Below are 11,973 nucleotides of genomic sequence, written 5' to 3' on the forward strand. Positions count from 1 at the left end.
TCAGAGCTTGAGAAATGAGAGAGTAGAGGTCTCTATTTATAGAATTTGAGCAAGAGTAGTGGTAGTTTGGTCTTTTTGCATTTGGTAATTAGCTTATGTTTAATTGGTGTTTAAATGGTAAAAAACTGGTGAAAATGAGGTTTAAGATGGAATTAATGAAGGGAATTATTTTGGTGAGGTGGAAAATTGATAAAATGATCAAATAAGGTCAAAGAAAATAAGTGCCAAAATGATGTCAAGCTTCCCTCCTTATATTTTTGAATTTCGCCTTAAGGAAATCGATTTCCCCGGGAGTGAAATCGATTTCACACTGTTCCAGAAGAGAATTTGGCGTAAAATACACTAGGGAAATCGATTTACCCAGGAGGGAAATCGATTTCATGCTGTCCAGAATCTGATTTTGTTGAAGATTGCTGCAGGGAAATCCATTTACCCAGGAGGGAAATCGATTTCATCAGTCCAAAATATGGAAAATGCCTTGTTTATTGCATGGCTTGGCTTGGTACCTACAAAACAAAAGCATACAAAGAAACAAAGCAATATTTTTGGTATTTGGGTTAGTACAATATGCATACAAGATAAACAATCATTGGTCTTGATGGTCCCTCTTATTGATGAGGTGAGTGCAACACCACTAAACTAAACTTCCAAGTGAAGCTCTTGATTAGTGATTGGGATATGAATGATATAGGATCTTAGGGTCAAAAATTTGGGTATGACACTACCTATAATAAATAAGGGTACTTTAGTAAATGATATTAATTTTATCATTAATATCAACACATCTAATCATTTTCTTAAGAACCGCACAAAGCTCAAAAAAGACACTTATTATGAGACGGAGGGAGTACTAAGAAAATAAGTAAATAAGCACAAGAGTGTAAGAAAGAAAATCGTCAAAGACATGAATCAACTACCTAACTAAGAATAAGACATGCCACCAAATAGAGCCGTCAAAATGGGCCGAAGCCCATGGGGCCCGAAAAATGTTAGGGCTTGGGCCTAATTTTTTGAGCCCATTTTGTTTCGGGCCTTTTTGAACCCGGCCCGAATAAGCCCGGCCCTAAATGGGCCAGCCCGTATGGGCTCCGGGTAGCCCATGGGCCCAATAAATAGTAAAATTTAATATTTAATTAATAAAATTTAATATTTAATACTAATTAAAAAATTCAAATTTTTGTATTTCTTTAAAATACATTTTATAATAGTGAAATATAAAAACAAATTTTAATATTTTTTAAAAAATTAAGCTTAATATAATTTATTTTTTTAAATTAAAGAGAATATTTAATATATTTGTTGGAAATGGGCTTTTTGGGCCCCGCCCGAAAAAGCCCGAGGCCCGAACAGGGCTGGGCCTGGGTAGTAAAAACGGAGCCCATATAAAAATGGGCTTTTTGGGCCCGGCCCGAAAAAACCCGAGGCCCGCTAGGGCCGGCCCGTTTAGGGTCGGGTAGCCCGTTTGGACAGCTATACCACCAAACACCCTAAATTACCCTTAATGAAAAAAATAATTGCTCTTAAGAAAGCCCTTTATTGTAATTTGCTAATTCAAAATTTTATTCCCACCCATCACATTTAACCATTCCTCCAAGTGGCACACATATTTCCCATTTTCCCTTTCTCCTTCCATCTCATTTGAAAAGACCAATTTTCCCTCACTTTTCTCTCACTTTTCTCTTCCTCCTACTGTCTCCCGAAACCCTAACAGTTCCCTCACTTTTCTCTCACTTTTCCCTTTCTCCATCAAATTTTTCACTATCTCTCTCGTCTAAAAAAATAGCTCCTCCATCTTCTACACATTCAAAACAACATCATCCCTTCTCTCTCGTCATCTTCATCAACGTCAACTATGGTTTTCTTCGTAAACATCAATTTTATTTTCGATTTCATTATTTTTGGCTAACATTTTCGGTTTCATTGTTGATTGTTCTTTCAGTTTTGCAGTTGCTGATCTTTCTCCATCAAGGTATTTTATTTTCTATTTCTTTTCCTTCCATTTTCGGTTTCTTTTTGCAGTTTTCGTTTTCTAGTTTGATAAGCATTTTCGATTTCATTTTCTTTATCAACATCAAATATCATCTTCTACATTTACCATTTTTATTTATTTTATAATTTTTCATTTACCATTCAAACGTTTCTACTAACTTTCTGCAACATACTATGCATTTTATACTAAGTATAACACCTACTGCACCTATTATGTATAATGGTTTTCGGTTTAATGGTTTAGATTTAGCTTTCATGACCATTCTTGCTTACATTTTCCTTTTATGACCATGGTTTTATGTGTTTCAGTTTAGTGGTTTTTGTGACTTTCATTATTCTTGCTTAAAAGTTGCTTTCACTGCCATTTTTTAGTGGCTATCAGTTTACTGGCTTTTTGTTTCTTGGAACAGATAATCTGCCACAAGAAGTGCCAAGCAAACAAAGACAAATGATTTCAGCACTTTGGATAATGGTTATAAATTATTAGATTGAATTCCAAAATTCTTAAATCTTTTAGGCACTTTTACAGTATGATTGCTTTTAGATTTTATAGAATAAGCTTTAGTGAATAATGTTGGTCTTATATTCTTTAAACAACATCTCTTGCACTTAAGTTTAGATGCATTGCTAACAAATGGAAGAGGATGACACAAGTGACAACTGGTGTTTTTGCTTTTGGTTAGGCCACTGAAGCAGAGGATGACAATGACAATGATGTGGATTTGTTTGGTGAAGAGACCGAGGAAGAGAAGAAGGCAGTTGAGGAACGGGAAGTAGCCGTGAAAGCATCTAGCAAAAAGAAAGAGAGTAAGGGCCTGTTTGACATAGTTTTTGTTTTTAGTTTTTAAAAACTGAAAAGTAAAAATCAAAACACAATTTAGCCATTTCAGTTTTTTGCTTTTAAAAACTGAAAAATTGTGAAGAGTTTTCAAAAACACATTTGTAAAATATTATAATCAAACAAGTTTTTAGTTTTTAAATTTTCAAAAACTAAAATAGAGTTTTTAAAAAGCCTTTCAAACAGGCCCTAAGTTTTTGTTGTATTATATACTATTATGTGTAGTCCAAAATGACATACTTTCAAATTAAATGGAATCCAATATATATGCTAATAGATAACGATCGCCCTAAATTTAAGCCAAAATGAATGACACTTTCTATCCATTGGTGATTTGTAAACTGACTTTTAGTTGTCTTTAAGACACTAAGCTCCAGTTTTTACGCGCATCGGTGGTTCAGATCGCGTCGGTATCTCATATTTATGTTTGTTGCTGTATTGTTGCGGCAGTGTTTACTGGGCAGGCTTAGTTTCATAGCGTATGCAGTAGCCTTTAATCCTGCACCAGCTAGAAGTGATAGTTTTTTCCTTAGTTTCTGTCTATTTTTTATCAGCTGTTTGCAGTGGAAGTGTTCAAGTAGCTGCTGTTTTTCTTTGTTGAGAGCTATATCGGCTGGTTTCCGATTTATTGATCATGTTTTTCTTCTTGCCAGTTTTGGCTTGTGCCTGGTGTTATTACATATTCTCTCATTTGATAGGTTTAAAGGTGGTGCGGTGCTTCATTTTGAAATCATTATTACTTAAAATCGCTCATCTGATGGTTTCAGAATCTATTTTCAATCTCTAACACGGTAAGCTTCATTTTTTGTGACTTAATGGTTTCATTATTCTTGCTAAAAAGTTGCTTTCATGACCATTTTTAGTGGCTATCGGTTTAATGGCTTTTTGTTTATTGGCTTGGTTTTTCTCTTACATTTTGCTTTCATTAACATGTTTTAATGACTTTCGGTTTATTGGCTTTCATTTTAATGTTTATATTATGGCTATTTTCATTAAATGATTTTTCTTATAATTTCAATGTTCTGTTTTCCTCTTCCTGGCACTAATATGCTTATTTTCAGAAATTGTGTTTCCTGCACTTTTTGCTACCATGACTTTCTGCTAAAGTGTTATGAATGTCAAGTTAATGGCCATATTTTTATGCCTTCAGTTCTTCCTATCATTTTTCTTTCATGACCATGTTTTTATGCTTTCGATTCTTCCTTTCATTGTGCTTTCATGACCATGTTTGTGTGCCTATTTTCAGTTTTATGTTTATTTTGTTCTTGCTGTCATTTTGGTTATGCTTTCATTGTTCTTGCCTTATTGTTCTTGCGCTCATTTTGCTTTCAGTCTAATGGTTATATTGTCTCTATTAATTATCTCTTATCTTTTGTAACATTATGTTTTCAAAACAATCAACAATTATTTAAGGGAGATTCTTGCTATATCAGTGCCCTGGACATGTATAGATTTTGTCTGTCCTTTAGCTTCAAGTATTGATTCGGTGGTCGACGTGGAAGGGAAGCGATTTCACTTCTCAACAAAGTCAGGAGGGGATTAGTAAAAGGTTGACGAGTTTTGTTGTAGTGGACATACTGTCAGCATTTCTAGGAATATTTTCAGGATATCAAAGTCATGGTGTTGTTTGATCTACTGCGACTGTAGTAGGAATTGGTCTGGAAAAGGTAATTGAGCTTGGTTGTATTGGTTCATTCTTGCCCGCTTTACAGGTTATTATTATTGGCTTTAGTGGTTCAGTTTGTTCAGGTTGGTACGCTGATAAGATGTCTGGCGTAGGGTGTAATTGTGTCATTCAAAAAAGCAATGCATTTTAGCATTCAAGCGATCTAAGGATCTAGAAGTATGGAAATCGACTAATGGATTCTTCTTCATCTTCTCAAACTGCTTTGCAAATTCATTCAAAATGTTCTAAGAAGCATTTGCCTTGAAATAACATAAAAAACAAGGATCATTCGATCTTCCTCAAGAGTTCCATTAGTAAGTTTAAAGTCTCAACATCTATTCTTGATGAATTTATTGTTCCTTACCATTACTGTTATAGCCCTGCAGTTTGTGGTAGTACATTGTTGTAAGTAATTTTCTTTCATTTGGTAGTACATTGTTGTAAAGTCTCAAATATTGAAGTTATAGCTCATTCATTCATATTGACACTAATTGTTTTGCTCTTAAAGGTAGGTTTTCTTTGCACATTCAAACTAATTATTTTTATTATTTTTATCGTCATTCGGATTATTTTGATCTATAATAGTGTAATAGGATTATTTTTATTATTGTGTTATCCACTGGGATTTGATCTATGTCTGCAAAATATATCAAATCCATGAGCTGAATGATATGCTCACTTTGTTAGCAAAGAGAATTTGGGTTTAATAAATGGTAAAACCTATTACAACTTGAATCATATACATATGCTCATATATCTCTCTTTCTATTATGTTCTTAACTGGAAGTTTGATACTATGCTGCATGTATTCTTTTAGCAGACTCCTCCTTTTTCACCATGGCAAATATTAGTCCGGAAGTTGAAACCAAGATGTCACATGAAGCAATTCTTCCTGTTTCAGCCTATGTAAGCTGCATTTCTAACTGTTCCCATCTTTGAGGGACACATTCTTTTGAAAAAGCTAATAGATGCATTAGAATCTTTGCGAGGTGGTTTTACATGAAGAAATAAAGACAATGTGGACAAAGCTATCTTAATGGTTTTCTATCATAAAAAAAGAGTACATTACTTTGTTCAAAGTTGGAAATCATATTTCATTTTTTAATAGTTGGAAAAAGTTGAGTTGTCAAGATTATTTGCTGAGACTTCTTTTTTATGCATGTTAGTGCTTTGTTTGATAAAATTGCATAACTTTAAATTCAGTTTAAGATAAACCTAAGGAGCTGATTTTAAAAAATGGAAGTCTACGAAATAATTACGGTTTACTGTTCAACCTGTCAATTAATTGAGATTTACGTTTTTGTGTTTCTGACTGTAATACAACACATAACGTGCATGGATAGCAGTAAGTCATGATACCATTCTAGCTTTGATAAGTAAAATCGTTTTCATAAGTAAAATCATGATTTGCAATTACAAGATTAAATTACATCTATAGTAGATGGGTTGATATTTAAACAGAACAACTTTAATATGCCTGCAAACTTATGACCGAATGATTATTTTTCCAAACTGTGCTTTTAAATTCAAAAGAAACACGTGTTGCTTTGTGAAAAGTAATTACTAACATTTGGATGCTAAGTGTTGTTTACTGTAAGGGCTTATAGAAACCGTTGGTGGAAAGTCAAAGAGATTGATGGAAATGCCTTTAAAGGTATTGTTAGTGTTAGATGTGAATTATTAGAAAAAGAAAAGATCTCATCATAGAGCCAACTGATTTGTTTGGTGTTTTAATTAATTATTTATTCTAAGCAAACTACATGCAAATTATTTATAGTGTTGAGGTTAAAAAGATACTCCAAATTAACCAGGATAAACTTTGGACATGCATTAGAGACAATACATATGTAATTTTCTTATATTAAACATGTCAAATGGATAATGTAATTTAAATTTTAATATAGTTTAGTTATTTCATATTCATGTTCATGTGTTGTACTCCTTCTACATAGATAAACATAATCTAATATTCAATATATGTGTTGTACTCTTTCATTGACTAATTTTTATGATTTGTTAACTTTACCTATTCTAATATTTGAAAACAATTTATAGGAAATTCATTTGATGTGATTATTGTGCATTACTTTATTAAAAAGATATCATTGTGTATTATAAGTGCATTTAAATAAATTATAACCAATTAAATTGATGCGATCTATTTTTTATATCTCTAAAAATTGTATTGTTTAGAATCTCAAAATGATTTTAGGATATCTTACTTCTACCTATTATATCACTTTTAATATACATCTCTTATATATCTATGACATTAGAAGATTTGGGTTTTTTAAATTCGAGTTTTTCAATTTCTTTCTATTATTTGAATAAAATATGAGATGTTTGAAACAATTTATAGTCTAAATTGTATTATACAATAAGATTTATTATTTTATATTTTATTATTGCATTTAAATAAATTATATACCAATTAAAATTGAAAACTATTCATCTAAGAAGTTTTTACGAGACACTATCACCACAATATCTATTTTATTTTAATGAACAAAATATTATAAATATTTATAATTAGCATAAACTCACTGTTTTCACGGGACACTATCACCACAATACAATTTTTATTTAAACAATAAAATATTATAAATATTTATAATCATCAGCGATATTTGTAAATATCTATAGTTGTTAGTCATATTCGTAAATATTTATATTTATTAGACATTAAATTTATCATGTTGGTGATTTGATAAATATATATTTTTTTTAAATATTTCAAGTTATTAATGATTTTATAATAATAATTGTATATTACCGTCAACATAACCTTATCGAATTACCTAACATTCGAATGACTATTGCATTTCCATGTTTTTTTTACATAGCTAGTATATATAGATTCATTTCATCTGTGTTATGTTTTGTTAATCTTAAATTAATATTTTTTTATATGAATTTTAAATTTTTTTTTTGCGTTTGTAATACATTATTCATCTTAAGATTTGACTTACCCGTGCGGACGCACGGGTCTTCTACTAGTATTTCATTAATATAGCCTTTAGGGCATGGTTACATAAAACTTTGAAGGGTGAGATTAGACCACTTAGACTATGTACAATGGTTTAGTTATTCAACACCCTACTTTTTCACTTTTTATGTTCCACATCATCTTCTCTCTCTTTCACCTCATCATTCAACACACATTCAAATTTTACTCATTACAATGGTTTTGTTTAATAAAATTCAACACGCTACCCCACTACTTTTATTTCTTATTCTTATTTTCTTTTACATATTTGTTTTTATGATTATATATTTCTACATCTCAATTATCAATTGAAACTAAATTAAAATAATTAAGATTTAAATATTTTATTTTAATTTTTTTTCTAATTTAGTAATTTACTTAATTTTTTTCTTCCAATTGGAGTAATTTAGTAATTTTTATTCGGAACATTTTCATTTCCCATTGGAGTAGAAGAATAATCAGGGGGTGATTGAGATGAATATGACATCATTGATCTATAACATGACCGATAATTTGGATTAGATGACGACATTATGAAATTTGGAGGAAATCCATAATTTGGAATATTTTGGGAACCTTGTTGGTTGAAAGATTGATTTTGAAATATATAGTTGTTGAAATTTGGGTAGTTGAAAGGATAATTAGTAGAATTTATGGTATTAAAAGGATTATTGTTGGAATCCATTTCACTACAAAGATGTCTAGAGCTACAAACAATAATTTTTTGAAGGCAAAATAGAAAAAATTGAGAGAAAAAAGTGAATTTTTTGTGTGTGTCCAAATCAAATGAAAAAACAAGTCTCTATTTATAGACAAAAAAAATGATGAATTTTGGTGAAAATAAAAATAAATAAAAAATTGATTTACTAAAAAATAATTTACATTAAATAATTATTATGAAATAAAAATATAAACATACACAACAACCAATAATATTTTGTCACATACTTTAGGTGATCCCCACTCTTTTCTTATTCAACATGTTGAAAGTATTCAACATCAATTAATCCACATCACATTAAACGCATGATTCAGTACACCATTGTAGCTATTCAGCTATCCACATCACATTAACATACTAAATTAAAAAAATTAAAATAAAATATTAAAATCTTAATTATTTTAATTTAGTTTCAACTGATAATTGAGATGTAGAAATATATAATCATAAAAACAAATATATAAAAGAAAATAAGAATAAGAAATAAAAGTAGTGGGATAGGGTGTTGAATTTTATTAAACAAAACCATTGTAGTGAATAAAATTTGATTGTGTGTTGAATGGTGAGGTGGAAGAGAGAGAAGATGATGTGAAACATAAAAAGTGAAAAAGTAGGGTGTTAAATAACTAAACCAATACATAGTCTTACAGTTGTCTAGGTGAGAATGTTTAAAAAAATATCTTATATAATACTTAAGTTTTTGAATATAATATATCTATCTATTATATTATGAGGGAGAAAGCGTTCTTTTTCCCTCTCACTTCTCTCTAGGTTTTTACGTATCTATCTGTTTTGTGTTCTCCGATGGAGTGGCATCAAGCTCGTAGGAAAAGTTTTCGGCATCTAGCAGGAAGATGGGGTGTTTTCCCGTACAGTGGCATGCAAAGGGTTTCGACGGACGACATTGATGCCATTTTCTTTTCTGATTTCCCAAATAGAATAAGGTCTAAAAATATGTTTTCCTTGTTCGGTTGCCATGGGAGTGTTGTTGAGGGGGTTATCTCACCCTGTAGAAGCAAGCATGGAAAACAGTTTGGATTTGCTAAGTTCAGGGACGTGGAGGACATAAGACTATTGGTGGTGAGGCTCGATAATATTATAATAGATGAAAAGAAAATACATGCAAATCAACCTAGGTTTGCACGAGGAGGAGGCAGAATCGACAAGGCCGAAGGTCTGAAGAATAATATTGAGGGGAAGAAAGTAGAAATCGTTTACCAGAAGGGAGGAGCCAGTGGATGAAGTGGTAACAGAGGTAGTAAATCGTATGCAGTAGTGCTGGCGGGAGGACCAGAACGAAAGAGTCAACGGGACCAACGAGATTATTCATTGGTCACTTACGCTTCAAAACAAGAGGATAGTGATAGATAGAGTAAGGCGTTTATCGGGGAAGTGTACAACTCATGGGAGGCCTATAACCTTAAAACACACTTCGAGATCGAGGGGTATTTCTCCGTCAAAGTTATTCCCCTAGGGGCCAATCTGTGCCTTCTATAGGAGATGGAGGAAAGTGTCATTTCGTAACTCATTGGGGAGGATAGAACATGGTGGAAAGAATAGTTCAGAAGTATCAAGCCGTGGAGGAAGGGAGTGGTTGACTTTGAGAGATTGACATGGGTGAGGATACACATAGTGCCTTGCCAAGCCTGGAACGTTGATTTCTTCGAAGTTTTGGCAAATTCGTTTGGGAGCTTCATTCGTATGGATGATAACTTTAAGCCTAGAAATAACATGGACATAGCTAGAGTTCTCTTGAGGGTTCCTCTTTCCTTTAGCTTACAGGAAAGCAATGTGGTAGCAATTGATGGTGAGCCCTTTAGCTTGTCGCTGAGAGAAGACGCTTTTGGTCCATTTCGGATAACTAAAAAGCTGAAATCTTCATCATGTGGTAGAAGCTCTTCATTTAGTTCAGAAGATTCTTGTTCGATTCCCGACGGGAGTTCCATGGAAGAGGAAGGTGAGCTTCGTCCTAGGGATGAGGGCCCTTATACCAAGGTCAATACCGAAGAGAGCAGTAAGGCGGAGAGGCAAGAGGAAGGAAATCCGCAGGCAGTGGCTGAACTTTTCGGCGACCAAAATAGGGGAGTATTAAAGGAGAGATAAACCCAGCTAGTCAACACATGGAGGCACACATCTTTTGATGTAGCAGTACAACAGGCGGTGGAGACAAAAAGAAACTTTTGCATAAAAGGAAAAGGTGGAGCTGACTCTATATCTGATCCTATCTCAACTCATGATTCTTGGAGTACAAGGGTGAAGGAAACGTTGGAAACTCCAGCAAGCAACATAGGAACTATTTTTGATAAAGTTGTGGAACTAGCGGCTGTTAGAGACAGGGTCACATATAAAACAAGAAGAAGGAAAATGTTATAAGAACCTTTGAAGAGTTGTGTGGGCCATCAAAAATATCTTTTCTTATGCCCAAGAAGAGGGAGAGGCTCAATGGAAAAAATAAAATGACCCAGTCGGTGCTAATGGACCAAGGAAACGATTCCTCTCCTCGGAAGCCTATTATTCCTGGAGGTAGCTCGATATATGGTTTAGATCCTTCCGAATGGGAGAATGCAATACATCATTTTCACGGTGAGAACTCAAACGATTCTAATATACTAAGATGTAATAACAGGCTTTTGTCCAATTTTTGTACTTCGACGGATGTTAGAATGATTAATGCCATTGCCAAGTTGGGACTTATTACAGGCGATAGTAGTGGAAATCTGAATATGAAAATTTCTGCTCTGAACCATATCGACATGAGCGCAGAGGGAAGGAGGGAGAAAACTAATAGTTCACCATGATAATAGGAACTTTCAATATTAGAGAAGGAGGTAGTTACATAAAGAGAAAAAGGATTAGTGGAATAATTAGGAAAGGGGCAAGCTGATGTCTTTTTATTACAGGAAACTAAATTGGAGGATGTTTCGGAGTTTATCGCTAAGAGTATATGGGGGAATGATGGTATCATTTTTTCCTTTTCTGCTTCTGAAGGAAGGTCGGGGGGCTGCTGACTATTTGGAAAACCGATTCTATTTCTGTTATTTCCAGCTTTCGGGGCAGAGGTTACTTGGTGTTAAGGTTGTTTGGAAGGGTGGTTTATACTACATCGCTAATATCTACTCAGCTTTTTCTATTGCCTTGAAGAGGGAACTTTGGTAGGACTTATTATTACTGATAAGTAAATTCAACAACGGGGAATGGATTATAGCCAGGGTTTTTAATGCGGTAAAGTCTTCAAACGAGAGAGTATGTAGCTCTTCGAAACATAATGCAAGGGAGAGGAGAGAATTTACAAATTTTATTGACAATAGAGGTCTAGTGGATGTTCCTTGTAAAGGGAAGAAGTATACATGGTATAGTGGAGACGGGAAGTCTAAAAGTAGGATTGATAGGTTCCTCGTTTCCGAACCTATCATTTATTCGTGGGGAGTGGTGGGTCAATTGATCAGTCTTCGTGATATTTCTGACCATTGTCCGGTGTGGTTAAAGGTGGATAAAAAGGATTGGGGGCCAAAACCTTTTAAGTTCAACAATGAGTGGTTTTCGAATAGGGATTTTGTTCCTTTTGTTTAAAAGGAGTGGAAGGCGGTGGATGTGAGAGGTAGAGGAGATTTTGTTTTGAAAGAAAAGATCTGCTTGCTCAAAGAAAGATTACGATGGTGGAATAAAATGGTGTTTGGTAAGTATGACTTGGAAGTGGATGAGGGGGTGAGGGATATGAATGAGATGGACGATTTAGATATGGCGGAAGCGGAATTTTTGGCTTTGATAAAGAG

The 11,973-nt window shown here is 33.4% G+C and overlaps 1 long non-coding RNA gene across 2 annotated transcripts; it reads left to right on the top strand.

Annotated features, from left to right (window-relative positions):
- Positions 1–1,657: 1,657 nt before the first annotated feature.
- LOC131657374 (uncharacterized) lies at positions 1,658–6,181 on the top strand. Of its 2 annotated transcripts, none has more exons than XR_009300632.1 (6): positions 1,658–1,969; positions 2,400–2,461; positions 2,673–2,796; positions 3,526–3,618; positions 4,261–4,494; positions 4,577–6,181. It is a non-coding gene; the product is annotated as an uncharacterized LOC131657374 (long non-coding RNA). The 2 variants fall into 2 exon arrangements; XR_009300633.1 differs by having other exon boundaries at positions 4,607–6,181.
- Positions 6,182–11,973: the final 5,792 nt, after the last annotated feature.

The sequence above is a fragment of the Vicia villosa genome, linkage group LG3, assembly GCF_029867415.1.
Source record: "Vicia villosa cultivar HV-30 ecotype Madison, WI linkage group LG3, Vvil1.0, whole genome shotgun sequence".
Taxonomy (NCBI): Eukaryota; Viridiplantae; Streptophyta; class Magnoliopsida; order Fabales; family Fabaceae; genus Vicia; species Vicia villosa.